This window comes from Cervus elaphus, chromosome 7 (assembly GCF_910594005.1).
Source record: "Cervus elaphus chromosome 7, mCerEla1.1, whole genome shotgun sequence".
NCBI lineage: Eukaryota > Metazoa > Chordata > Mammalia > Artiodactyla > Cervidae > Cervus > Cervus elaphus.
The window spans coordinates 31,505,906-31,533,851 of record NC_057821.1 but is presented as its reverse complement, the minus strand read 5'-3'; the positions used below and the strand labels follow the sequence as shown (position 1 = coordinate 31,533,851).

General features: G+C 47.6%; 15 non-coding genes across 15 annotated transcripts; 6 read left to right on the top strand and 9 right to left on the bottom strand.

Annotated features, from left to right (window-relative positions):
• The first annotated feature begins 93 nt into the window (after positions 1-93).
• Positions 94-166, top strand: TRNAV-CAC. The gene has a single exon. It is a non-coding gene; the product is annotated as a tRNA-Val (tRNA).
• Positions 167-988: 822 nt separating this feature from the next.
• Positions 989-1,062, top strand: TRNAI-AAU. The gene has a single exon. It is a non-coding gene; the product is annotated as a tRNA-Ile (tRNA).
• A 3,045-nt stretch (positions 1,063-4,107) lies between these two features.
• TRNAM-CAU lies at positions 4,108-4,179 on the top strand. The gene has a single exon. It is a non-coding gene; the product is annotated as a tRNA-Met (tRNA).
• A 527-nt stretch (positions 4,180-4,706) lies between these two features.
• On the top strand, positions 4,707-4,788 carry TRNAS-GCU. Its single transcript has one exon. It is a non-coding gene; the product is annotated as a tRNA-Ser (tRNA).
• A 527-nt stretch (positions 4,789-5,315) lies between these two features.
• On the top strand, positions 5,316-5,397 carry TRNAS-GCU. The gene has a single exon. It is a non-coding gene; the product is annotated as a tRNA-Ser (tRNA).
• Positions 5,398-7,597: 2,200 nt separating this feature from the next.
• On the bottom strand, positions 7,598-7,679 carry TRNAS-GCU. Its single transcript has one exon. It is a non-coding gene; the product is annotated as a tRNA-Ser (tRNA).
• A 526-nt stretch (positions 7,680-8,205) lies between these two features.
• On the bottom strand, positions 8,206-8,287 carry TRNAS-GCU. The gene has a single exon. It is a non-coding gene; the product is annotated as a tRNA-Ser (tRNA).
• Positions 8,288-8,811: 524 nt separating this feature from the next.
• On the bottom strand, positions 8,812-8,883 carry TRNAM-CAU. The gene has a single exon. It is a non-coding gene; the product is annotated as a tRNA-Met (tRNA).
• A 3,049-nt stretch (positions 8,884-11,932) lies between these two features.
• Positions 11,933-12,006, bottom strand: TRNAI-AAU. The gene has a single exon. It is a non-coding gene; the product is annotated as a tRNA-Ile (tRNA).
• Positions 12,007-12,828: 822 nt separating this feature from the next.
• On the bottom strand, positions 12,829-12,901 carry TRNAV-CAC. The gene has a single exon. It is a non-coding gene; the product is annotated as a tRNA-Val (tRNA).
• A 1,138-nt stretch (positions 12,902-14,039) lies between these two features.
• Positions 14,040-14,113, top strand: TRNAI-AAU. The gene has a single exon. It is a non-coding gene; the product is annotated as a tRNA-Ile (tRNA).
• Positions 14,114-14,781: 668 nt separating this feature from the next.
• On the bottom strand, positions 14,782-14,854 carry TRNAR-ACG. The gene has a single exon. It is a non-coding gene; the product is annotated as a tRNA-Arg (tRNA).
• Positions 14,855-21,231: 6,377 nt separating this feature from the next.
• TRNAV-UAC lies at positions 21,232-21,304 on the bottom strand. Its single transcript has one exon. It is a non-coding gene; the product is annotated as a tRNA-Val (tRNA).
• A 2,249-nt stretch (positions 21,305-23,553) lies between these two features.
• On the bottom strand, positions 23,554-23,627 carry TRNAT-AGU. The gene has a single exon. It is a non-coding gene; the product is annotated as a tRNA-Thr (tRNA).
• A 3,089-nt stretch (positions 23,628-26,716) lies between these two features.
• TRNAI-AAU lies at positions 26,717-26,790 on the bottom strand. The gene has a single exon. It is a non-coding gene; the product is annotated as a tRNA-Ile (tRNA).
• Positions 26,791-27,946: the final 1,156 nt, after the last annotated feature.

Here is a 27,946-nt window from a genome sequence, read left to right as displayed (position 1 = left end):
CTCCAGGCAAGAATACTGGAGTGGGTTGCCCTTTCCTTCTCCATGGGACACCATTGGAGGGCGGAAGAAAACGACTAGGAGGGGAGAAAGCAAGTTTCCGTAGTGTAGTGGTTATCACGTTCGCCTCACACGCGAAAGGTCCCCGGTTCGAAACCGGGCGGAAACAGGAAAAATGCTTCGGGGTTTGCATTTTGAACCGTTCTCAGGAAACTTCCCGGAGAAGGCAATGGCACCCAACTCCAGTACTCTTGCCTGGAAAATCCCATGGACGGAGGAGCCTGGTAGGCTGCAGTCCATGAGGTCGCTGAGAGTCGGACACGACTGAGCGACTTCACTTTCACTTTTCACTTTCGTGCGCTGGAGAGGGAAATGGTAACCCACTCCAGTGTTCTTGCCTGGAGAATCCCAGGGCCGGGGGAGCCTGGTGGGCTGCCGTCTATGGGGTCGCACAGAGTCGGACACGACTGAAGCGACTTAGCAGCAGCAGCAGGAAACTTCCGAGAAACTCGGTAGATGAGGAGGCTTCCGAACTCCCACCGAGCCTCACCCGTAAACCTGGGGGAACTACCGACGATCCGACCCATCGAACTCGTCTTCAGGCACCGTATTCCATCTCCTACGGCAGAGCCTGCACTCAGCCCAGCTTAAGGCGCTTTCTGCGAGCCTTTTACACAAACAGCAAAGTCTTCCATGGATTCCCCGGGCCGTAGGCCGCAGCTTCCTCCGAGAAAAACTTCGGTTTCCTCGTTCACGTCAAGGAATACGACCGAAAACCAATTGTGCCTTCTTTTCCTTTGGTTTTCTTCTCCGAGAAAGCGTCTCGGCGACTCATTCTTTTGACTGAGGATGGAAGGCAACGACAATGACGAAACTCTCTTAGGAGAAGTAACAGTAAGGGTCAGTTGGAACTTGACATTTTGGAGGGGGAGGCGGGGCGGAAGAGGCGTTAAGAGGAAAGGAAGGAGAGAGGAGAACTTGCGCAGACGGAGGCCGGTTAGCTCAGTTGGTTAGAGCGTGGTGCTAATAACGCCAAGGTCGCGGGTTCGATCCCCGTACGGGCCACTGTCCTCTTTGGTCACCTCCTCCGGCAGGCTGCCACCTGCTTTCCGGGGCAACGTACCTCTTAACCTACACGGTCCCGAAGATCGTGCGTAGAGTTCCCTTGCGGTTGCGGCTGTTCCGCCGGGACGCCAGCCTCATCAGTCCTCCACTGTCTACTGGAGGATGCTGGCTAACCACGTCGTCTTCTGCTTTTGCCTTCAGTCTTTTCCAGTGAGTTGGCTCTTCGCATCGGGTGGCCACAGTGTTTGAGCTTCAGCTTCAGCGACAGTCCTTCCAATGAATACTCGGGGTGGGTTTCCTTTAGGATTGACTGCTTTGATCTCCTTGCAGTCCAAAGAACTCTCAAGTCTTCTCCAGCACGAATTCTTTCGCGCTCAGCCTTCTTTATGGTCCAGCTCTCACATCTGTCCATGACTACGGCAGAACCCATAGCTTTGACTGGACGGTCCTTTGTCGGCAAAGTTACATCTCCGCTTTTTAATACGCCGTCTAGGTTGGTCATAGCTTTTCTTCCAAGGAGCAAGCGTCTTTTAATCTCGTGGCTGCGGTCACCGTCCGCATTGATTTTGGAGTTTTCCCCTTCTGTTTGCCATGAAATGATGGGACCGGATGCCATGATCTTAGTTTTCTGAATGTTGAGGTTTAAGCCAGCTTTTTCACTCTCCTCTTTCACCCTCATCAAGAGGCTCTTCAGTTCCTCTTCGCCTTCTGCCATCAGAGTGCTATCATCTGCCTATCTGAGGTTGTTGATAGCTCTCCTGGCAATCTTGATTCCAGCTTGTGATTCATCCAGCCCCGCATTTCACATGACGTACCCTGCATAGAAGTTTAATAAGCAGGGTGCCAATATACATACAGCTTTGCCCTATGCCTTTCCCAATTTTGAACCAGTCCCTTGTTCCACATCCAGTTCTAACTGTTGCTTCTTGACCCACAGACGGGTTTCCCAGGAGACAGGTAAGGAGACAGTTAGAGTCCTCCAACGTGTTCCAAATCCACCACCCTCACATATCTTTTACCCACTCGTTATCCAGTTTAGCTCTCCACTTAACCACAAGCCCAACATTTTTCCAGGCAGGCAGGGTTCTCTTTCCTCTGGGACCAATGGATGAGGACAGAGAGCCGGGCAGGGTCAGATGGTGGCCTAAGGAGAACAATTTGGTGGGAGGTGGGGGCGGGGGCAGTGGAAAAGATTCCTGGCAACCTTTTGTCAAAAGCGTATTGGATTTTAAGTTGTCTTTCCAAAGTAGTTGCTCAATCAACACCCTTTCTCAAATCCTCAAGAGATACAAAGTAAGGAGGCATTCTGAAAAGGTTTTCTTTCCATGTCTCTGAAGACACTTTAAGATGAACTGACAGCCAAGATTGCTGTCCATGTGGAGAGCTTCCCGGAGTTTCCTCTTCTCCCGGCTCTCTCCTTTCCGGTGCTCTGTCCTGCCGTCTCCAGCTGTCTTGGTCTCCTGGACTTTATCCGCCCCGACACTTCAACTCGGAGAATTCACCAGCCTCTGCCTGCACTGGGGCCTGGAAACTCTCTCAAGGCAGTAAAAACTCGGGTGCAATCCGAGATCTCACGTCAGTTCCCAGCAAAATCGCTCATTCATCTCTTTTCTGTCCGGGATTTACCATCCTTCTTTGCCTGATGTTTGGTGTCTGGAAAAGTGTTTCTGATCTGTTTTGCCAGGTTCTGGTTCTTTGAGGCAGGAGGATGCGTCTGATCCTTTGTCTTGGCTGGAAACAGGCCTTTCCGCTCTTTGGAGGAGGAAGAGGCGGAAGCTGAGGTCTCTTTGGTTTGTGGGTTTGTGCTCTGGGGGTTGCAGGCTGCAGGGGAGCAGAGAGGGGCAGGTTGGTTCGTGCGGCGGCCTGTCCCCAGGGGCAGCTGGCATCGCCCTTCTGAGAAACATGGGGGCCTCCTGCTGCTTGTGGCAAGCAGTGTGTGCAGATATCGGGCCGGGCTCCAGGGTGCAGCTGGGTCAACCTCTGTGACGGGTTCAGGCTACAGGCCCCAGCGCCGGTCACATGGTCTTCTCCGAGGGGGTGAGTGTGTCAGTGTGTGTGTGTGTGTGTGTGTGTGTGTGTGTGTGTGCCAGGGCTGGTTGTGGGAGAGGAGGGCTCTGCTGGGAGAGCAGGGCCTGAGTCCAGGAGTGCCGAGGGGCTGACGTCACCAAAACGGGGCATTCTGATCTCTGGCAGGCCCGCAAGCTGAAGGTGGGCGCCTTCTGATGAGGGGGCGGGAGCCTTGGAAGATGGGCGATCCGCACACTCTTTCCTCGTCACCGCCTGGCTGTCACCCGCAGGGCATCGGAACACATACCTGCTGCACCGGTGCCTCCCCCCGAGTCAATTCTGGTCGTCCTCCTTGGTGGCCGGGTGATGATTGCCACTTGGCAGAGCCTCAGAGGCTGGGACTGGATGAACCAACCAGTGGGACCCCGCCCAGCACCTGAGTCCACCGGAGGCACCCCTCTCAGCCCCTTGATGCCTCTAGTCCCGCCTCCCACCCCCAAGTTCTCCTTTCCTTTAGGTTATTACATCTCCGTGGGACCCTTTCCCCAACACTTTATTAAAGGATATTTTAAAATGTGAAGAGCTTACGTGTAAATTGAGCTGGATGAACTTCACCGAGGTATACTACTCCCACGTGACCACCGCCCAGCTCGAGGCTCAGGACATGCCAATTAGCCCAGAAAATCGCCTTATGCCCCCTCGCCAGTCAGTATTGCCTCCTGCAAGCTCATAGCTGTCTGATTTCTAGCGCCAGGTAAAGTGCCTGCTCTTGAATTTCGCAGAAGGTGAGTCATATAGCATATCCTATGGTAAGACTTTTTTTTTTTTTTTCTTTTTTTTCTTTTTCTTGCCTAGGACAATAGTTCTGAAAGTGATTTGAGTCTTCACACGTACAATAAGTCGTAGAAGTTTGATCTTATTGCTGGGAGGTTTATTCTTCCGATTTTATAAGCAAACCAAATTTATCTGTACAAGGAAATGGGACGTTGCTCATGGTACTCATGGGAGGGAAAGAGCAGCCTAGCTAGGCCGTCTGTCAGCAGAGTGGCGCAGCGGGAGCGTGCTGGGCCCATAACCCAGAGGTCGATGGATCGAAACCATCCTCTGCTAGGCTTTCTTTTCGTGACTTCCATCCAGTTCGTTTCTCGAGCATCACAGGCACGACACAGTTCATCAGCTTACAGATGCACCTTTCTCCCTTCACCACTTCTAGAACCTTCCTAGTTCCTAATCATTATAAACCAGCAAGCGTTTTCCTTTCCCGTCCTTTTTCTTTTCTTTTCTTTTCTTTTTCTTTTGTCCTGGGCGGGGGCCCTGGGGCCGGGGGTCGGGGGAGGGGGGTGAGGGTGTAATAACAAAACCGGCCCTCCTCACTCATTTCCAAGAGAGGCAAACCTCTGGTCCTTCTTACTTCGGAATAGTTGACAAGTTTACCGTCCATTTCCAATGGATCAGCACTACTTCTTCCAGGGAATAAAGTACACACTTGATTCCAGTTAAGGTTAGGTTTCATATCTTCTTTACACTCGAAAGAAAAAAACTTTTGTTTGTTTTTTTCTTGATTTCTGCCTGAGGACTGGTCCGCGAGTCTCCTACTGTCTGTCCCTTGTCTTTTTATGACTATGCACGCGCTGTGCGACGAGGTGGCCGAGTGGTTAAGGCGATGGACTGCTAATCCATTGTGCTCTGCACGCGTGGGTTCGAATCCCATCCTCGTCGTCCGGTTGGGTTTATGGGCCTTCTGTTGTGGCTCAGCTGGGGAAGAAACCACCACCCGCAAGGCGGGAGACTTGGGTTTGTTCCTTGTGTGGGGGAGATATCCATGCCCTACTTTTCACTCCGACAGTTCTAGTTAACGGGAATGTTTTGTAACTCCTTCTTGAAGGCAATACACATTGCTATTACTTATGAAGATTCCAATCGCATGGACTTTGTGGGAAAAACAGAAGGAAAGGAGTTAAGTTAAAAAACGCAGGAGAATCAGATTACAGAAAATAGAGAAAAACTTCACCGTGACTGTGAGGCAATGTAAGTACTGAAGAAGAATGAGAATTAAAGCTGGAAACACAGCAGGTTAAAAGACCATCAAAGTGTTCCCAAGGAAGGAGGAAAGAACCCGTTCTTTGTGTAAATTCTCTGAAAAAGCCTGCAGTTTGAAGAATGGTACTGGGCACAAACGTGGAACTATAAGGCTTTCCAAACAGTAATATTTTTTAAAAGTTTTCAGAAATTACAGTTTCCTGTGAGACGAGGTGGCCGAGTGGTTAAGGCGATGGACTGCTAATCCATTGTGCTCTGCACGCGTGGGTTCGAATCCCATCCTCGTCGGTCCTCCGTTGGAGGGGAAATGCAAATTTTGCTCCGTATCTTGACAAAAGAACTGTATACAACTTTTCTACCTCACCTCTTTCTGCTTCTGACTTTCTTTGTTCTTGCAGTTTCATTTTCAACCCGGATACTCCAGTATTCACTCTGTGGTGATTTTCTCTATTTTCTGTAATCTCATTCCTCACTGGTGACACTCTAGTTCTCAACTTCTGCCCTCGTTTCGCATCTTTTCATTCTCCACTCATTCTATATCTTAGCTTAGTGCTCTTCCATGCTTGACTGAGTGCTATTGCTCTCTATTCTTAGGGCATGATATATGGCTTATATCTATCATGTTGTGGCACAAACTGCAGAGTCAAGGGATCCAAAGTTTTGGTCAGAACCCAGCTAGTCCCTTCTCTGAACAATTTAGAGGGTCAGTTCAGTACAGTTCAGTTGCTCAGTCCAGTCTGATTGTTTGGGACCCCATGGACTGCAGCATACCAGTCCTCCCTGTCCATCACCAACGCCTGGAGTCAGTGATGTCCACTGAGTCAGTGATACCATCTAACCATCTCATCCTCTGTCATCCCCTTCTCCTCCTGCCTTCAATCTTTCCCAGCATCAGGGTCTTTTCCAGTGAGTCAGTTATTCACATCAAGTGGGCAAAGTATTGGAGTTTCAGCTTCAGCATAAGTCCTTCCAATGACTATTCAGGACTGATTTCCTTTAGTCGGACTGGTTGGATCTCCTTGCAGTCCAAAGGACTCTCAAGAGTCTTCTCTGACACCACAGTTCAAAAGCATCAATTCTTCCGCACTCAGCTTTTTTTATAGTCCAACTCTCACATCCATACATGACTACTGGGAAAACCACAGCTTTGACTACACAGACCTTTTTGGCAAACTAATGTCTCTGCTTTTTAATACGCTGTCTAGGTTGGTCATAACTTTTCTTCCAAGGAGCAAACTTCTTTTAATTTCATGGCTGCAGTCACCATCTGCAGTGATTTTTGGACACCCCCCCCCCCCACCCCCAATAAAGGTCTCACTGTTTCCACTGTTTTCCCATCTATTTCCATTAAGTGATGGGACCAGGTGCCATGATCTTAGTTTTCTGAATGTTGAGGTTTAAGCCAACTTTTTCACTCTCTTCTTTCACCTCCATCAAGAGGCTCTTTAGTTATTCTTTGCTTTCTGCCATAAGGATGGTGTCATCTGCATGTCTGAGGTTATTGATATTTCCCCTGGCAATCTTGATTCAAGCTTGTGCTTCATCCAGCCCGGGATTTCTCATGATGTACTCTGCATATAAGTTAAATAAGCAGAGCGACAATATACAGCCTTGCCTTTCTCCTTTCCCGATTTGGAACCACTCTGTTTTTCTTTGTCCAGTTCTAACTCTTGCTTCTTGACCTGCAAACAAATTTCTCAGGAGGCAGGTCAGGTGGTCTGGTATTCCCACCTCTTGAAGAATTTTCCAGTTTGTTGTGATCCACACAGGGTAACCAGGCAAAGTAAGTTGAAGTATGTTAGTTTAGTGGGCTTCCAAATAAGAACATCTTCAAAGCAATAAGTACAGGAGAGCAGGTCCCTCTACACCTCACCTCACCCTCCCACTCCCCCACTTCCCTCACCATCCTCCCAGTCCCAATTGTATCACATTTTTTCCCCCATTTGATTTTTTTGAAGTTTTCTCATTATTTATGGTGCTTGCTGTTTCGAGGATTTTTATTTTCTTGTCACAGTCTAAGGACTCATTAAACAGTACTGTACAAAAAAAAAGAAAGAAAAACTTTCCTAAAATTTTTGTGTGTTTTCCTCCTTGAATTTGCCAGCTGAATTCTGATGCAGAAACCTTTTTATTTTACCATATTCATTTCATTTTCTCCTGCCTTTCAAACTAAATTCCTTTGCTTGTTTTTCCCATAAAGTGCATGCGACTGGTGTCGTTATAATAGCAACATGCATTGCTTTCAACATGGATTTACAAAACATTCAAGATAACTTAATCTAAATTTAGTAACTCATGTAGAAGTGAAAGTTGCTCAGATATGTCCCACTCTTTGTGACCCGGTGGATTATAGTTGATGGAATTCTCCAGGCCAAAACACTGGAGTGGATATCTTCCCCATACAAGAATTGAATCCAAGTCTCCCGCATTGCGGGTGGTGGTTTCTTCACCAGCTGAGCCACAACAGAAGCTCATAAACCCAACCGGACGACGAGGATGGGATTCGAACCCACGCGTGCAGAGCACAATGGATTAGCAGTCCATCGCCTTAACCACTCGGCCACCTCGTCTCACAGGAAACTGTAATTTCTGAAAACTTTTAAAAAATATTACTGTTTGGAAAGCCTTATAGTTCCACGTTTGTGCCCAGTACCATTCTTCAAACTGCAGGCTTTTTCAGAGAATTTACACAAAGAACGGGTTCTTTCCTCCTTCCTTGGGAACACTTTGATGGTCTTTTAACCTGCTGTGTTTCCAGCTTTAATTCTCATTCTTCTTCAGTACTTACATTGCCTCACAGTCACGGTGAAGTTTTTCTCTATTTTCTGTAATCTGATTCTCCTGCGTTTTTTAACTTAACTCCTTTCCTTCTGTTTTTCCCACAAAGTCCATGCGATTGGAATCTTCATAAGTAATAGCAATGTGTATTGCCTTCAAGAAGGAGTTACAAAACATTCCCGTTAACTAGAACTGTCGGAGTGAAAAGTAGGGCATGGATATCTCCCCCACACAAGGAACAAACCCAAGTCTCCCGCCTTGCGGGTGGTGGTTTCTTCCCCAGCTGAGCCACAACAGAAGGCCATAAACCCAACCGGACGACGAGGATGGGATTCGAACCCACGCGTGCAGAGCACAATGGATTAGCAGTCCATCGCCTTAACCACTCGGCCACCTCGTCGCACAGCGCGTGCATAGTCATAAAAAGACAAGGGACAGACAGTAGGAGACTCGCGGACCAGTCCTCAGGCAGAAATCAAGAAAAAAACAAACAAAAGTTTTTTCTTTCGAGTGTAAAGAAGATATGAAACCTAACCTTAACTGGAATCAAGTGTGTACTTTATTCCCTGGAAGAAGTAGTGCTGATCCATTGGAAATGGACGGTAAACTTGTCAACTATTCCGAAGTAAGAAGGACCAGAGGTTTGCCTCTCTTGGAAATGAGTGAGGAGGGCCGGTTTTGTTATTACACCCTCACCCCCTCCCCCGACCCCGGCCCCAGGGCCCCCGCCCAGGACAAAAGAAAAAGAAAAGAAAAGAAAAGAAAAAGGACGGGAAAGGAAAACGCTTGCTGGTTTATAATGATTAGGAACTAGGAAGGTTCTAGAAGTGGTGAAGGGAGAAAGGTGCATCTGTAAGCTGATGAACTGTGTCGTGCCTGTGATGCTCGAGAAACGAACTGGATGGAAGTCACGAAAAGAAAGCCTAGCAGAGGATGGTTTCGATCCATCGACCTCTGGGTTATGGGCCCAGCACGCTCCCGCTGCGCCACTCTGCTGACAGACGGCCTAGCTAGGCTGCTCTTTCCCTCCCATGAGTACCATGAGCAACGTCCCATTTCCTTGTACAGATAAATTTTGGTTTGCTTATAAAATCGGAAGAATAAACCTCCCAGCAATAAGATCAAACTTCTACGACTTATTGTACGTGTGAAGACTCAAATCACTTTCAGAACTATTGTCCTAGGCAAGAAAAAGAAAAAAAAGAAAAAAAAAAAAAAAGTCTTACCATAGGATATGCTATATGACTCACCTTCTGCGAAATTCAAGAGCAGGCACTTTACCTGGCGCTAGAAATCAGACAGCTATGAGCTTGCAGGAGGCAATACTGACTGGCGAGGGGGCATAAGGCGATTTTCTGGGCTAATTGGCATGTCCTGAGCCTCGAGCTGGGCGGTGGTCACGTGGGAGTAGTATACCTCGGTGAAGTTCATCCAGCTCAATTTACACGTAAGCTCTTCACATTTTAAAATATCCTTTAATAAAGTGTTGGGGAAAGGGTCCCACGGAGATGTAATAACCTAAAGGAAAGGAGAACTTGGGGGTGGGAGGCGGGGACTAGAGGCATCAAGGGGCTGAGAGGGGTGCCTCCGGTGGACTCAGGTGCTGGGCGGGTCCCACTGGTTGGTTCATCCAGTCCCAGCCTCTGAGGCTCTGCCAAGTGGCAATCATCACCCGGCCACCAAGGAGGACGACCAGAATTGACTCGGGGGGAGGCACCGGTGCAGCAGGTATGTGTTCCGATGCCCTGCGGGTGACAGCCAGGCGGTGACGAGGAAAGAGTGTGCGGATCGCCCATCTTCCAAGGCTCCCGCCCCCTCATCAGAAGGCGCCCACCTTCAGCTTGCGGGCCTGCCAGAGATCAGAATGCCCGTTTTGGTGACGTCAGCCCCTCGGCACTCCTGGACTCAGGCCCTGCTCTCCCAGCAGAGCCCTCCTCTCCCACAACCAGCCCTGGCACACACACACACACACACACACACACACACACACACTGACACACTCACCCCCTCGGAGAAGACCATGTGACCGGCGCTGGGGCCTGTAGCCTGAACCCGTCACAGAGGTTGACCCAGCTGCACCCTGGAGCCCGGCCCGATATCTGCACACACTGCTTGCCACAAGCAGCAGGAGGCCCCATGTTTCTCAGAAGGGCGATGCCAGCTGCCCCTGGGACAGGCCGCCGCACGAACCAACCTGCCCCTCTCTGCTCCCCTGCAGCCTGCAACCCCAGAGCACAAACCCACAAACCAAAGAGACCTCAGCTTCCGCCTCTTCCTCCTCCAAAGAGCGGAAAGGCCTGTTTCCAGCCAAGACAAAATCACAAGGATCAGACGCATCCTCCTGCCTCAAAGAACCAGAACCTGGCAAAACAGATCAGAAACACTTTTCCAGACACCAAACATCAGGCAAAGAAGGATGGTAAATCCCGGACAGAAAAGAGATGAATGAGCGATTTTGCTGGGAACTGACGTGAGATCTCGGATTGCACCCGAGTTTTTACTGCCTTGAGAGAGTTTCCAGGCCCCAGTGCAGGCAGAGGCTGGTGAATTCTCCGAGTTGAAGTGTCGGGGCGGATAAAGTCCAGGAGACCAAGACAGCTGGAGACGGCAGGACAGAGCACCGGAAAGGAGAGAGCCGGGAGAAGAGGAAACTCCGGGAAGCTCTCCACATGGACAGCAATCTTGGCTGTCAGTTCATCTTAAAGTGTCTTCAGAGACATGGAAAGAAAACCTTTTCAGAATGCCTCCTTACTTTGTATCTCTTGAGGATTTGAGAAAGGGTGTTGATTGAGCAACTACTTTGGAAAGACAACTTAAAATCCAATACGCTTTTGACAAAAGGTTGCCAGGAATCTTTTCCACTGCCCCCGCCCCCACCTCCCACCAAATTGTTCTCCTTAGGCCACCATCTGACCCTGCCCGGCTCTCTGTCCTCATCCATTGGTCCCAGAGGAAAGAGAACCCTGCCTGCCTGGAAAAATGTTGGGCTTGTGGTTAAGTGGAGAGCTAAACTGGATAACGAGTGGGTAAAAGATATGTGAGGGTGGTGGATTTGGAACACGTTGGAGGACTCTAACTGTCTCCTTACCTGTCTCCTGGGAAACCCGTCTGTGGGTCAAGAAGCAACAGTTAGAACTGGATGTGGAACAAGGGACTGGTTCAAAATTGGGAAAGGCATAGGGCAAAGCTGTATGTATATTGGCACCCTGCTTATTAAACTTCTATGCAGGGTACGTCATGTGAAATGCGGGGCTGGATGAATCACAAGCTGGAATCAAGATTGCCAGGAGAGCTATCAACAACCTCAGATAGGCAGATGATAGCACTCTGATGGCAGAAGGCGAAGAGGAACTGAAGAGCCTCTTGATGAGGGTGAAAGAGGAGAGTGAAAAAGCTGGCTTAAACCTCAACATTCAGAAAACTAAGATCATGGCATCCGGTCCCATCATTTCATGGCAAACAGAAGGGGAAAACTCCAAAATCAATGCGGACGGTGACCGCAGCCACGAGATTAAAAGACGCTTGCTCCTTGGAAGAAAAGCTATGACCAACCTAGACGGCGTATTAAAAAGCGGAGATGTAACTTTGCCGACAAAGGACCGTCCAGTCAAAGCTATGGGTTCTGCCGTAGTCATGGACAGATGTGAGAGCTGGACCATAAAGAAGGCTGAGCGCGAAAGAATTCGTGCTGGAGAAGACTTGAGAGTTCTTTGGACTGCAAGGAGATCAAAGCAGTCAATCCTAAAGGAAACCCACCCCGAGTATTCATTGGAAGGACTGTCGCTGAAGCTGAAGCTCAAACACTGTGGCCACCCGATGCGAAGAGCCAACTCACTGGAAAAGACTGAAGGCAAAAGCAGAAGACGACGTGGTTAGCCAGCATCCTCCAGTAGACAGTGGAGGACTGATGAGGCTGGCGTCCCGGCGGAACAGCCGCAACCGCAAGGGAACTCTACGCACGATCTTCGGGACCGTGTAGGTTAAGAGGTACGTTGCCCCGGAAAGCAGGTGGCAGCCTGCCGGAGGAGGTGACCAAAGAGGACAGTGGCCCGTACGGGGATCGAACCCGCGACCTTGGCGTTATTAGCACCACGCTCTAACCAACTGAGCTAACCGGCCTCCGTCTGCGCAAGTTCTCCTCTCTCCTTCCTTTCCTCTTAACGCCTCTTCCGCCCCGCCTCCCCCTCCAAAATGTCAAGTTCCAACTGACCCTTACTGTTACTTCTCCTAAGAGAGTTTCGTCATTGTCGTTGCCTTCCATCCTCAGTCAAAAGAATGAGTCGCCGAGACGCTTTCTCGGAGAAGAAAACCAAAGGAAAAGAAGGCACAATTGGTTTTCGGTCGTATTCCTTGACGTGAACGAGGAAACCGAAGTTTTTCTCGGAGGAAGCTGCGGCCTACGGCCCGGGGAATCCATGGAAGACTTTGCTGTTTGTGTAAAAGGCTCGCAGAAAGCGCCTTAAGCTGGGCTGAGTGCAGGCTCTGCCGTAGGAGATGGAATACGGTGCCTGAAGACGAGTTCGATGGGTCGGATCGTCGGTAGTTCCCCCAGGTTTACGGGTGAGGCTCGGTGGGAGTTCGGAAGCCTCCTCATCTACCGAGTTTCTCGGAAGTTTCCTGCTGCTGCTGCTAAGTCGCTTCAGTCGTGTCCGACTCTGTGCGACCCCATAGACGGCAGCCCACCAGGCTCCCCCGGCCCTGGGATTCTCCAGGCAAGAACACTGGAGTGGGTTACCATTTCCCTCTCCAGCGCACGAAAGTGAAAAGTGAAAGTGAAGTCGCTCAGTCGTGTCCGACTCTCAGCGACCTCATGGACTGCAGCCTACCAGGCTCCTCCGTCCATGGGATTTTCCAGGCAAGAGTACTGGAGTTGGGTGCCATTGCCTTCTCCGGGAAGTTTCCTGAGAACGGTTCAAAATGCAAACCCCGAAGCATTTTTCCTGTTTCCGCCCGGTTTCGAACCGGGGACCTTTCGCGTGTGAGGCGAACGTGATAACCACTACACTACGGAAACTTGCTTTCTCCCCTCCTAGTCGTTTTCTTCCGCCCTCCAATGGTGTCCCATGGAGAAGGAAAGGGCAACCCACTCCAGTATTCTTGCCTGGAGAATCCCATGGAGGGAGGAGCCTGGTAGGCTACAGTCCACCGGGTCGGTCACAAAGGAGACTCCCGGCTAGCCCAAGCTGGCCACACCGAATCGGTTTTCTCTTTCAGGAAATGATCGACGTTGAGTGCGCCCTCCTATCACGACCAACAACGCTACAGTCAATGAGTCACACTAAGCAAATACTACCTCTAAGCGAAGAATTCCTTGCCAGAGGCAGAGCAGACGTTTTAGGCAGCGTCCGGGTACAGAAGACGTCGGGAATCTGCTCGATTTTGTCTTGTGCGGGTTTGTGTGACCTTAGGAAGTTCTGTGACCACCATCTCTCGAGTGCCAGAAAAGGATTGCAATGATTGAAGTTGATTCAATGATCCTGGGTGAAAAGTGAGCGAGATTCGGTGCCCTCGAACTCTAGCAGCTGCCCATTCTGTGACGGGCAGTGTTTGGCTGATAGAAACCGAGGGGCGGAGAGGGGCAAATGCCCACTGGTCTGCCAGGCAGTCCTTACTTGTCCCCTCTGACCTCAATTCTGCGCCAGTTGAGCACAAATCAACCAGAGTCAGACTAGAATTGCTGTGGTCGGTAACATCCTCAAGGCACTAACACCGCTGTGGTAGATATCATCAGGAACATCCAAAGTCAGTTTGTTTCTCCGGGGCAAGCCGAGCTAACGAATCTCCGAGCCATGGACTACCTGGGCAGAGAATGGCAAACCGGAACCATCCTGAATCCTGAAATGTCAAGAGTCGGTGATCAGTCCCAGATTCTTTGGTTTTCCGCTTAAAACAAACAGAGAGACAAACAAACAACAACAACAACAACAAACACCGCTAACTGACAGACCAAGAGGGAGTGGACGTGAGGCTCGTCTCCCGCTCCCTCGCTTGGCGCCCTTTGGTCCAAAGGGCTGCTGTCCGAGTTTGGCTTTGTATGCAGAGGTCACAGCAGGTGTTTGTTGGGTTCCGCGTGGAACAGCCCTCTGAGGACCACGAAAAAGAAATGTAACCACGGCAAGTAGAGGACTTAACTTGCAGGAAGAGGTTTCCGTGGCCGGTTAGCTCAGCTGGTTAGAGCGTGGTGCTAATAACGCCAAGGTCGCGGGTTCGATCCCCGTACGGGCCAAGGGGACTTTTGCTCCTTACCACTCAAGGTCTTACCCATTTGAACCCTGGATTTGTACTAACTTATTAAAGAAACAAACAAACAAACAAACAAACAACAACAACAAAAAAAACACCAAAACAGCAGCGTATTACTCCTCCCTTTTGGAACTGTCCTTCCAGCACTCTTCTGGAAGTCAGGGTGCAGGGCCAGCTCCGATATCCGGTGCGCACCACCCTGGACTTTCTTGGATTTAACAGTTCCTCAGTCAAAGCCACTCTTCTTTCTATTCGGAAGGGGGGAGGAGGGTGGTGAAGGGTAACCCAGTGGGAATAAGGTGTGAAGAAACCTGCCGAGCCTTTTCCCTTCTTTCTTTCTTTCTCTTTCTTGTTGCTCGTCCTCCTTTTCTTTTTTCTTAAAGCCTCTTTGATGTGCAACTCAGTACAGGTGTCCCTATGTGGTCCTTTCTCCGCATTTGCTGTGGGAGATGGAAACCAGAAAATGCTTGATTGTGGATGTTCCAGTGATAGCCTTTGAAGGGTCCTTCGCACTCCCACAAGAGGCAGGATGGCCCCACGGGGTAACAAGAAGCAAGGTTGAGCGAGCTTTTCGTAGCGCTTGTGAGCCGCCAAAGCTTGAAGAGTTTGGGTGTGGTTCAAGTGCAGGAAGATGAGTTGTCAAAAAGGTTTCGAGCCAGCCAGGAGTCGAACCTAGAATCTTCTGATCCGTAGTCAGACGCGTTATCCATTGCGCCACTGGCCCCCTGCGACAGGAAGGCTTAAGCATGTCTCTTTCAGCGAAGGCCTCTGAAGTCGCTGGTTCTGCTATGAAGATAGAAATAACCCCGAAACTGACGACTCGCACCCATTCACTTCATTTAGGGTTAGTGTATGTACTACAACGTTGTTTTCCATGTCTACATTTTGGATTACAAGCAAATCTAACCCTTAGAACATTCCATACATGATAGAAAGAAGTCACTCCTTGAAAGCAAGTTTTCTGCTGTGAGTGCTCCTGGTTAATTTCTGCTCCCTGTTAATCTGCCGCGCTTCCACCTACCGCCCTCATCTGTTCTACACTTCTTTGGGGCCCTGATGATATGTCTGCGGATGGTTACTGACTGCCCAGTATTCTCTTTAACTAAGTGTTAGACAATAAAGTACATCTTTTTGGTTTGGAAGTGCATTTGGCCATAAGAATCACATTCTTCTCTTAGGGTTAAAAGAGTAATTAATACTCCCTAAGAGGGAGAATCATGGCCAAATTCTATGATAAATCATGCATCGGATAAAAAAGCATGCAGAAGTCAATGGTAAAGGCAAAAAGAGGCAAGAAGGCAGGAAAGGTATACTCAAAGGTGCAGAAATCACATTAGGCAGAGACTGCTGGGATTCAGGAAATGATTGAATACCACATAAAATTGAAACAGACAGACATGCTCTCTCTAGATCCCGTGGTTACATGCTGCTTTTCGTTTTCAAGTTGGGCATAAGGAACACCTCTAAATATACAAGTGCCTTGAGAGAAGGACTTTGGGTGTTGAGAGAGACAGGGCACAGTGATGCTCTTTATGGCACACACTTGGAATCCAGAGTGCAACTCCTTCTCACCCCAGCATTGCCATCTTTTGCCTAACTGGCCTTTGCAGTAAAAGACAGGTGTACAGAAACTGACAGAAATGTGAAGATTTATGCAGAAAGCTTTGCGGAAGTTTTATCTGAAGGAGTGATGATGGAGGGCAAGTTTCGAGGTTGAGGAGACAGTAACTAGGAACAGAGGTGGAACAAATAGCATATTCACAAATCTCTGGGAAATAAGAGGACAGGGTGGTGGGCAGAGAGGGGGGCAGTGAAGTGTGAAAGGAAGCTGGAGACATAGGAGAGGCCATGGAGAGGATGTCAGGGCATAAGCTTAAGGGTCATGTCATGAAACAGGTCTCAGATGCTCAGGTGGTAGGCGACTCTTTCAGAAACACTGCTTTCTGCCTTTCATCCATTTGTCCTCTCAACGTTCACAGAATCTGAGATCTAGTCTCATCTGATCTGAGTAAAAGTCAGCTAAAATTCCCCCAAATAGCGGAGAAACCTCCCAGGCATTCAAACCATGCAGCCCCCTTTAGCCCGCAGCGGGCAACAGCGGTGGTCCCCGTGGACAGCCCGGCCAACCCGCCCGACTCCCTCAATTGGAATTTCAGGGATCTGCCACCCCCAAGAGCTGAACTGCACTGGCGCAGAGGCAATGGGAGTTCAGACATGGAGGTATCACTTCCCTTAGTGGCGAGCCCCCGTTTTGCAGTCTGTACTCTGGTGTCAAGGGAAATAATCAACAAACAGTCTATACCGGGAACAGAAGAAAAAGTGTGAATCAAGCCAAACTAAGGACGATAGCCCTGTGTGAGTGTCTCTCGCTAATTCCGAAGAACGGCTCCGGAGAAACATGGCGTTCAGCAGTTTTATACCTTGTCTACTTATATAGATTGATTATATATATTTATATAGGTTGAGTATAGTCTTTGCAGCCAAAGATGGAGAAGCTCTATACAGTCGGCAAACACAAGATCGGGAGCTGACTGTGGCTCAGATCATGAACCCCTTATTGCGCTATTCAGACTTAAATTGAAGAAAGTAAGGAAACTCATTAGGCCATTCACGTATGACCTAAATCATATCCCTTATGATTATACAATGGAAGTGACAAATAGATTCAAGGGATTAGAATCTGATCAACAGAGTGCCTGAAGAACTAGAGGTTCTTGACAAGGTTCAATGTCAAGAACGGAGGTTCGTGACATTGGACGGGAGGCAGTGATCGAGACCATCCCCAAGAAAAGGAAATGCAAAAAAGGCAGAATGGTTGTCTGAGGAGGCCTTACAAATAGCTGAGGAAAGAAGAGAACTGAAAGGCAAAGGAGAAAAGGAAAGATATACCGACTTGAATGCAGAGCTCCAAAGAATAGCAAGGAGAGATAAGAAAGCCTTCCTCAGTGATCAATGCAAAGAAATAGAAGAAAACATTAGAATGGGAAAGACTAGAGATCGAGTCAAGAAAATCAGAGATAACAAGGGAACATTTCATGCAAAGATGGGCACAATACAGGACAGAAATGGTATGGACCTAACAGAAGCAGAAGATATTAAGAAGAGGTGGCAAAAATGCACAGAAGAACTATACAAAAAAAGATCTTCATGAGCCAGATAATCACGATGGTGTGATCACTCACCTAGAACCAGACATCCTGGAATGGGAAGTCAAGTGGGGCTTAGGAAGTATCACTATGAACAAAGCTAGTGGAGGTGATGGAATTCCAACTGAGCTATTTCAAATCCTAAAAGATGATGCTGTGAAAGTGCTGCACCCAGTAGGCCAGCACATGTGGAAATCTCAGCAGAGGCCTCAGGACTGGAAAATGTCAGTTTTCATTCCAGTCCCAAAGAAAGGCAATGCCAAAGAACATTCAGACTACCACACACTTGCACTCATCTCACACGCTAGCAACGTAATGCTAAAATCTCCAAGATAGGCTTCAACAGGATGTGAACCATGAACTTCCAGATGTTCAAACTGGATTTAGAAAAGGCAGAGGAACCAGAGGTCAAATTGTCAACATCTGTTGGATCATCGAAAAAGCAAGAGAATTCCAGAAAAACATCTACTTTTGCTTTATTGACTACGCCAAAGCCTTGGACTGTGTGGATCACAAGAAACTGTGGAAAATTCTTCAAGAGATGGGAATACCAGACCACTGGACCTGCCTCCTGAGGAACTGTATGCAGGTCAAGTTAGAACTGGACACTTAGAACTGGACATGGAAAAACAGAGTGGTTCCCAATCAGGAAAAGAATATATCAAGGCCGTGTATTGTCACCTTGCTTATTTAAGGTCTACGCAGAGTACATCATGCGAAATGCTGGGCTGGATGAAGCACAAGCTGGAATCAGGATTGCTGGGGGAAATATCAATAACCTCAGACACGCAGATGACACCACCCTTATGGCAGAAAGCGAAGAAGAACTGAAGAGCCTCTTGATGAAAGTGAAGAGGAGAGTGAAAAGTTGGCTTAAACCTCAACATTCAAAAAACTAAGTTCATGGCATCTGGTCCCGTCACTTCATGGCAAGTAGATGGGAAACAATGGAAACAGTGAGAGGGGGCTCACTCTCACTGTTTTGGGGGGGTCTCCAAAATCACTGCAGATGGGTTGCTGACTGCAGCCATGAAATAAAAAGATGCTTGCTCCTTGGAAGAAAAGCTATGACCAGTGTAGACAGCATATTTAAAAGCAGAGACATTCCTTTGCTGACAAAGTTCCGCCTAGTCAAAGCTATGGTTTTTCCAGTAGTCATGTATGGATGTGAGAGGTGGACTCTAAAGAAAGCTGGGCACCAAAGAATTGATGCTTTGGAACTGTGGTGTTGGAGAAGACCCTTGAGAGAGAGTCCCTTGGACTCCAAGAAGTTCCAACCAGTCTATCCTAAAGGAAATCAATCCTGAACATTCATTGGAAGGACTGATGCTGAAGCTGAAGCTCCAATATTTTGGCCAGCTGATGTGAAAAACTGACTCATTGGAAAAGAACCTGATGCTGGGTACAACTGAAGGCAGGAGGCGAAGGGGACGACAGAAGATGAGGTGGTTGGATGGCATAACCGACTCGATGGACATGACTTTGGGCAAGCTCCAGGAGTTGGTGATGGACAGGGAAGCCTGGCGTGCTGCAGTTCATGGGGTGGCAAAGAGTTGGACTCGACGGAGCAAGTGAACTGAACTGATTCCTTATCAGAACAAAAAACATCAAAAGTGAAATGGCACATTCCTTGAAGTTTTCAAAAAAAAAAAAAGGGCAGATCAGCCAGTACACATCAGATCAGTCTGGCCCAGGTACCTGGGAAATACTACTAGTGTTCACCTCTCAGGGAGAAAAGCATTTAAGCTTTACCTTTAAAACAGACTTTTTCTTTTTTTTTTTTTTTTTTTTACCATTCATTAGGCATGAACATATGTAAGCTAGAATGACTTCCCCATACCTCAACATGTGACCATTTCTTTCAGAACCATCAAGTAGAAATACAGATTTTATTTTCTCTGGCTCCAAAATCACTGTGGATGATGACTGCAGACACAAAATTAAAAGACGCTTGCTCCTTGGAAGAAAAGCTATGAGATACCTAGACAGCGCATTAAAAGGCAGAGACAGCATTTTGCCAACGAAGATCCCTCTGGTGAAAGCTATGGTTTTTCCAGCAGTCTTTTAGGGATGAGAGAGTTGGACCATAAAGAGGGCTGAATTTGGAACTGTGGTGCTGGAGAAGCCTCTTGCGGGTCCCTTGGACTGCAAGGAGATCAAACCAGTCAATCCTAAAGGAAATCAACCTTGAATATTCATTGGAAGGACTGATGCTGAAGCTGAAGCTCGAATGTTTTGGCCACCTGATGTGAAGAGCCGACTCACCGGAAAAGACCCTGATGCTGGGAAAGATTGAGGACAGGAGGAGAACGGGGCGACAGAAGATGAGATGGTTGGATGGCATCATCGACACAGCGGACATGAATTTGAGCAAACTCTGGCAGATGGTGAAGGACAGGGAAACCTGGCGTGCTGCTGCAATCCGTGGGGTCCCAAAGAGTGGGACACGACTTAGCGACTGAACAGCAGCCACAACGGAAATACCGTGTGCGGTATTTTCTGTGGTTTTTAAATTTAAAAAGTCTGTGCCTAAAACACACGCGGCACCGAGTCAATAAATATACCATTTAAACCTTTCCCCCTATCCTTTCTCACTTCTGAGAAATCCCTCACACAGGCGGGCCAATCCAGAGAGCGCTGTTCATGGTCCTGACCATGGATGGTCCTCCGCGAATAGTTCTGGTTTCCCCGCGGCGAGGTGGACCTTCTCCGCCTGCCCGTCGCGCGCTTCCGGTCGATCTCGATGCCGAGTCCCCGAACCGTCCGAGAAGAGCCGCTGCTGGCCCAGATACCCTGCCTGCGAGGGCCCCCAGGCCCCGTTCCGTGTATGTCTGTCCCACAGCCTTGTCTCGAAACACACGCAGACAAACGCACTTCCACTCCATTCCGATCTCAGCCGGGACCGTTCTGTGCCTAAATGGAACCGTCCTTTGAACCCGGGGAAGCGACGGGTCTGGGCGACGGAAGGACAACCCGCGGCAGGATGTGACCGGTCCTCCCAGGCAAGCCTCGGTGGGTGGGTAGTTGGGTCCGGCTGCAGACGACCGCGTGCTGCCTGGGCTCCCGGAAAAGCGGCGAGTCGGCTTCGACCGCGTGGTGGAAACTTTTGAGCAGAGATTCGGATCCAGGCGGACTACGGAATACTTCCCTGAGGGTACTGGTGGGGATCCGCAGGCGGACCCGGGGAATTGGGAGAAAAAGGAAAGGACAGTGAGATTACGCAACGGTCTCCACCCGACACAAGATCTCCGTGTAGTTTCTGGGGACAGGAGACTTCTGATTCATTGCTTTCATCCCCTCCTCCATTCTTTTCCACCTTCTGCACACACAGATTTTATGTCGAAGGTTTTTGAAAATATTTCTGGTAAGGGGACGGGGGCGGGCGGGGAATTGCCAGAGATGGAAGACATCTGGAAACCTGCCCCATTTTTCGGTCTGTTGGTTTTAGCTTCTTGTTTGACTGATTGCATTCTTTCATTGATTCACTTGTACTGCTGTAGGCCTACCTCAGTTGCTTCGGTCCAGCTGCTTGCATTTCAAATCATTTGCCCATAGGCTACCAGTGAAAGGGAAAACAATAAAGCTTGGTGAAGAAAAGGTAGCGACATACTTCCAAGTATTTGAGATGAGCGACTCTTTGTTAGACAGGCCAGAAGGAGCACTAAGCGTCCAGGACATAATAAGCACTAAGCTACCCCCGTACCTCACAAAAACTGAACCCCTTTTTCCTCAAAACTGCACTAGGAGAGAACATTACAATCGACGCATTGTAAAGCTGGTGGAGTGAGAGAAACGTCAAGAAATGTTGAAATAGAGTAAGTATTTTAAAAGGCCGTCGGTGAGAGCACGGGTGCTCTGAGGATACGTTGGAATCGGGAACCTTGGACAGGGCAGAGAATCCTAAGGTGATCTTTGCATTTATGTATGAAAGAGCAAAAGCCGAAGGACTGTGGGCTGTTTCCGCCCGGTTTCGAACCGGGGACCTTTCGCGTGTAAGGCGAACGTGCTAACCGCTGCACCACGGAAACGCCACGCCCCTGAGGGGCATTACAAGTCCCATAAAACAGCATACTCGGTCCCTTTGTTGCTCCCCACGTCCCAGCCCGCAACGCCCCCAATCTAGCAATTTTGAATCTTTCTCTTGCAGAGTGTTTTCACTCGCGGTGCCTTTGCTTTCCATCGTTTCAAAACCTTTTGCTAAAAGAATAATATCGAAACTCTACGGCTCATAACCAAACCTAACTCAGTGGTGGGGGTGGTTTAGTCGCTAAGTCGTGTCCGACTCTTGCCACCCCACGGACTGTAGCCTGCCAGGCTCCTCTGTCCATGGAATTCTCCAGGCTGGACATCTGGAGACAACCCACTGGAGTGGGGATATTCCCGACCCAGGGATCAAAGCCGGGTCTCCCGCATTGCAGGCAGATTCTTTACCGCCTGAGCTAGGAGGGAGCAGGGTCCAAACACCTTCCCAAACATCAGGCAGGGTGTCCTCGGGTTCCAAGGGCATTTGATTGGGAGCAACAACCCGATGCTGTCCTGTGCCTTTGATTTCCACCTCTCTTCCTCTTCCTCTTCCTCACCCTAACAAATTTTGGCACAGGGTCCTGAAGACCACCGAACTTCCGAGAGGGCCTAGCTCATCTGGAGGAGACTGCTGAGCGAGGATGCGATGGCCTGTGCTCACTTGACTCTCAGAAAGGAGTGCCAAAAGGAGTAGTGTTTGGGAATTCAAGGGACTGGACTTTGCGCCCGAATAAGTCAAGGTGGGCGTCATCAGTCAACTTATTACCCAGCGTCACTCACACTGCCCTGGAACGACTGTGCTTTGAGCGATCTGAATCTGTTCAACACATGCCTACCTTGCCTCGCCTTTGTTTTTCTCTTCATTTCACCTGACCTTCCTCATTGTATTTTCCCTCTTCCCAGCACTTCCCTGGAGGACCAGGAAGGTGCTCAGCAGAGAAACTGTAGTCTTTCATTAAATTCCATGTGAGAAATTCCTGGTTTCTCCGCGTCAGCTCTGCATTGGCATCTTTCACAAATAGCAGCGTTGAAAGCTCCTGTTCTCAGCAAAACTGAAACTAGGATTGATCACAGCGTTGCAGGAAACGGACTAGAGAGACAATATTTCCCAATCAGCAAGTTTGGGATTTAGTTTCCCGTAATTTGATTAGAAGTTTATTTTAAAGCCAGTAAGGAGTAGCCCCACAATGTACCCAATCCTGACCCTACCAGATGTCCTGAAAAATTATACAAGCAGCGGGTGGCAAAGGGCCCTTTGAGTTACGGGACCAGTGAATGCACAAAGGCTTTTCAGATCAAAATGTACTTTTTAAACAGCTGAAGTTCATAAACAAAGAATGCGTTAAAAAGTCAGTTTGCCCACACCTTAAAAAAATTAAAAAAGAATATTATTTTGTGTAGTTTGTCATTGACTATTTTATATCCTCTTACAGATATAGCCTTAGATCTTCTCCTTCCAAAATTTCCAGTATCGTCCAGAGTCCATTTCACATCGAAAAGAGGGAACAGTTATAACACAACTTGATTTACACTACCGTAATTTTTATCAGAACGTCCTTCCTCTTCTTTTATATCTTTTGATTTCATTTCATTCACTAAGGACAAGTGAGTAAAAACAATGCTGGATTCACCAGTGATTCAGGAAGACAGCTGCAACATATGAAAGTGCAGAACTTGAAAACACACTCACTGAATTAGACCAGTTAAGTCCCTAGCCTTGCTTCATGAAGTATCGTCCATGGAACAGTAGTGTAGAGTCTGAGGTTGTAGAAATGCTGACTTTCAGGCCCCTGTTGCAGATGCAGTCATTTAAAACCCTCATTATAATGGATCACACCAGGTCATTCATATGCTCACAAAATTTTGAGAAGCGCGACTGTAAGGCACTAGTAAAGTCGGCGCCAAATATGGGTGGTGGGAGTTGGCGGGGGAGGGGGTGGCTCTAAAGTGGGACAGGACAATTCAATGATTCCATGAAGAAAAACAAACGTCTCCATTGTGGTAAAAGTTCTCGGAGGCAAACATAATTGAAGAGATCCCACAAAACCAAGCTGGCAACTTCTGAGACCTGATTTAAAATGCAAAGGAAAGACCAAGAGGCATTTCTAATTCTCATCTCAAGATGTGTGAGAACCACCTTTTTACGGCTACCAGGAGAGCATAGGTAGTACTCCGAAGTACTCAGGGGCTTGATGGGAGGTAAACAAATTCCAGTGTTTAACTTGTTTTGCTGTATTTAAAACAGTGTTGCCTGAGGCCCCGCTGGGATTTGAACCCAGGATCTCCTGTTTACTAGACAGGCGCTTTCACCAACTAAGCCACGGAGCCAGCTACAGTAGACTATTGGTTCCTAATATTATTTGAAGTTCTCACTTTCCTGGCTCACCAATGCATTTCTCGAGAACTTGAGATCAACACGACAATCTGAGGACTATTTCCTATTTCTCAAGATTTCTATCAACTCTTTTACCTTCTCTTGTCTGAAACTGCACAGATGTTTACATGCTGAGCCAAGACAAGAAAAACCTTCTGAACCTCTGAACCCTTGAAATCTATAGCCAAATTGTTTGACTTTTGCACCTTCCTATGGGAGATACTAATACTTCTCCCTTTCGAATCTATAAAAGGAAGACGATAGTGCTCATCAGTCTTGAAACATAACATGAAATGGAGTGCTCGAAAGGGCTTCACCACATCTTTTGCTACGCTCACTGTCAAACAGCAGTATGTTACAAGAGAGGCGTGTGCCTGTTCATATTTATTTTAGAGCAATGTGGACAGTAAAGGCATGCAAAAGGGAAAAGGAAGGTAAGAATTCAGCAAATGTAAACATGCAAGAATGATTGACACAGAAATACAGATAATGAAAACTTTGGTAGACATGTCTGACATTAAAAATGTCATAAAGTTCTTGACTTGTCTGAGTTCCTAAAATAGACACTTAATGCATACATATCAGAGAATAGTCCTCTCCTCTGAGCATGAGGCAGTATGCAATGATGCTTTAGAGCTCAAACTCTGATGTCAGACTCCATTGATTCTTTGTTCCAAATGTGTCATTATACTTGTGACTTTGAGAAAATGTAAAACCTCTATTTATTATTTTTAGTTACTCAAATTCTGTGACGAGTGCTGGCAGGTAGTGTAGATGATTTCTAGCCTCAATCCATAAGACTGCTACAAGCATTCTATATCTAGGCCGCATAGACAATATTGCTTCCACAGGTGCTAATGAATAGTGTCAGGAAGCTGCCCGTATCTCTTGCAATAAGAGACTTTTGTGATTTTTCCCAACAACTGTAGCTTCTCGAGTACTTCTGTAAAGGTAGGTCACCTTTTCCATTTATTTCTATTTGAAGAACTCCTTTATTGCAATCACATACTGCTATAGGATTTAAATTTTTCTGTCCAATGTGATTTACCTCTCCTATCGTACTTTATCAAGGATTTCGTGAATTAATGGGAAAACTAAGTTAAGTTAGGAACCACCTGCTGTTAAGCACTTGAGAGCACACACACAAATAAGAATAAAAAACACACACACAAGAAAACAAACCCACCCAACCTTAAAGTAACCTTTCATCTCCGAGTTCGAAAGAGAAGGGGTGAGTAATATAGCCTGGGCAAAGTACGATCTCTGTGAGGACCCCACAAAGGAACAGTGAACTGGTCATTGTTCTGAAAATCTTGGATTCTGTCATGGGAACACAGGGCAAGAAGGTCTTGCCCTTTATAATGGGCAAGGTGTCACAAAGAGCAGTGGTTAAGATGTTTATTGACACAAATGGAAATATTTTAGGGCCAAGCTAGGAAAGAAAACATTTCAGGTGTTATTTGAAACTTTGTGAGAGAAGCTCACCAAACTTCAAGTTCAACATACACCATATAGCTCCATTTCAGATGTCTTTTACAGGCTGAAGACGAATGTCATTGGTCTGATTTGCATTTCAGTGTGGGAATGGGACTCTGGGAGAACAATCTGCAGCATGTACCATCTTGCACAGATCACCATGTAAATATCTCTGCATGTCCTTCACCAAAGAAGACATCAATCACATTCCTTCAGCTTTTAAGAACTGCCTGTCATGGACCTACTGCCCACCGGGCATTTGCCTCAGCTCTGATTTAAGTGATGGGAAACGGACACGTTTCCTATGCGAATTTTGAAACATAAATTTTCATTTTGGAGTCTATTTAGAAAAGTTGCAAAAACAATAGAGTTTCTTTATACCCATTTCAAAGTTTCCTTTCATTTGCTTCTCAGGTTACCACGGTACCTTTATTAAAGCCAAGAAACCAACATTGATACTTTAATAATAACAAAACTCATGTATTTGTGTGTGTCACCTCTGTTCTTACACTAATGTCTTCCCCCCGACCCACAGGATCCCACATTGCATTCAGCCTCCTCTGGCCTGTGATTGTTTCTTGGTGTGGATGAATTATTTTTATCCGGTATTTTTATGACTATCTTCCGGTGTAGGTTTGTCTGATAGTTTTCACGTGAAGGCCTGGGGCTACAGGTTTCTGGATGAGACCACAGAGATGAAGTACTTGTCCCATCACTTCCTATCAGATGTTACTTGATAGGAGGATAGCTTACCATCAGTGATGCCAACCTTGGTCATTTTTAAGGTAGTGTGTGCGTTTTTCTCCCTTGTGAAGTTTCTTCCTATGTTTCCCTACGTCTTCCTGGATATTTAGAAGCTAGCCAGTCAGGATGGCCCATATTCCAGAAGGGAGAGGTTAAAGCTCCATCTCCTGGTGGGTGGGTGGGGAATAGTGTCTTACCTTAGTTGGAATGCATCAGTAAGAAAGATACATCCCTTTTCCTGTATTCATTGATTTACTTATTTAATCACTAATTTATAACAGCATGGACTCATGAATACATATTTTATACTTAGTTTGGGTCATTATTTCAAACTATATAGTCTTTGTTGTTCAAAGTGTCTCCGGTTTGGCCATTGATGGCTCTTTCCATCTCATAAAGAGACAGCTGACAAAACTGTTTCTTTCCTGTTGTGTTTGTATCGGTAGAGTTTTTTCACATAGCATTTGAAAAATCTTGTTTCATCTTTTGCTGATCTAGTTAAGACCCAAGTGTGGAAATGCAGAAAGTGTAGATGGTTTCATCGTCTATTTTTGGAGGAAAATAATCCAGTAAGGTCGGTTTCTTTGCTGGAATCAGTTACCCTGTGGATCAAAATGTGCCAAAGCGACGCTGTATGTCTTGTGGGTCACCGACTGCTCTCCTTTCGTCCTGCAAGTGCGAGTCAAACATGACGAAAGAGGTAGGATTCCAGTTAAAAGTTTTCAGCGAGAGTTTTATGAATTGGGAAATAGTGGTGAACCTAAAAGGGATGAAGCGGCACGTTCTGTGTGGAAGTGCAGAAAACAACAGCCGCCACAAAAACTGGCCCGTACGGGGATCGAACCCGCGACCTTGGCGTTATTAGCACCACGCTCTAACCAGCTGAGCTAACCGGCCAGACACAAGGGTACATTCTCGTTTGTATGCTATTAAAAGGAAACGAATCAATACGGCCTCTCCGGTAGCTGGAAAAGGAACACAATGAACCCAAACGACCACAAGCTAATATTCAAAGAGATAAGAAATCGCATTCTTCCTCTCCCCCGTCGTGGAATTAGGGGCAAACAAAGAGGAATTCTTAGTATTTGGCGTGAATGAGCTCTATTTCCTGAGGACTGAGGTAATCGATATTCTGGAACACCTGCCTGAGAGCTAGGCCTGGCACCACGGCCACATTGATAGGGAGGCTCTGAGAATACTTGAGGAGACGAGGTAGCCCAGGACCAAACCCAAAGCCATTAAATAATAAATGGAGAGGTTTGCAAATAAGAGAAGGTGTATCCAGCAAAGTAGGAGGAAACTCAAGAGTAAGTGAAGATTGGAGGGTAGACCTCATTCTTTCATCTCTCGACAGGAATCGAGCAGCCATGACTGTCAGACCACGGTGCACACGTTAAATAATGATGGGAGACACTGAGGCTAGACCTCAACATGTGTGGCTCTGGTGCAATAGCAGCGTATGTTACAGGCTGGCACCTGTGATATGGGCTAGGACTGACCTCACAGAAGAGATAACAGTGTTATTTCCCAGGGTTTGGAGTCAAGAAAGGCAGGGAGTGACCCCTCACAGAACGGGCTTTATGCCTCTGTTTCCACACTCCTGCCCATCCCTCCCCTCACCCCACTCGTCTTCACTTTCCCTCCACTTCCCAGCTTCCCAGAGGCACTCAGGCCACTTGACTTGCTAACTCCTGGTCCTGGTGTGGGTTGAACCAACCGGTGACCATGGTACTGTTGGCAGTGCTAAGGCAGGCTAAGTGGGCCCCCACGAGACTGGGTCCAATCTCTCAGAACTTGGAGGTGTCCTCAGCAGGAAGGCTTGATCAGAACCCTAAATCCCTTGGATTGGAAGCTGAATTGCCCAAGAGTGACATTTGACGATGGGGAAAGATTGGTGAGTGAAAAAGAGGGAAAACTAAAAGACAGACAGAGAAAGGCAAGGATGAGGTGACAAGAAGAGCCGTAGAGACCACGAGGAAGAGCCTAAGAGACACAAACTGAGCCTCTGGGAGAGAGCAAGATTGAAAAGATAGCAAAGGACAGGGAAAGTCTG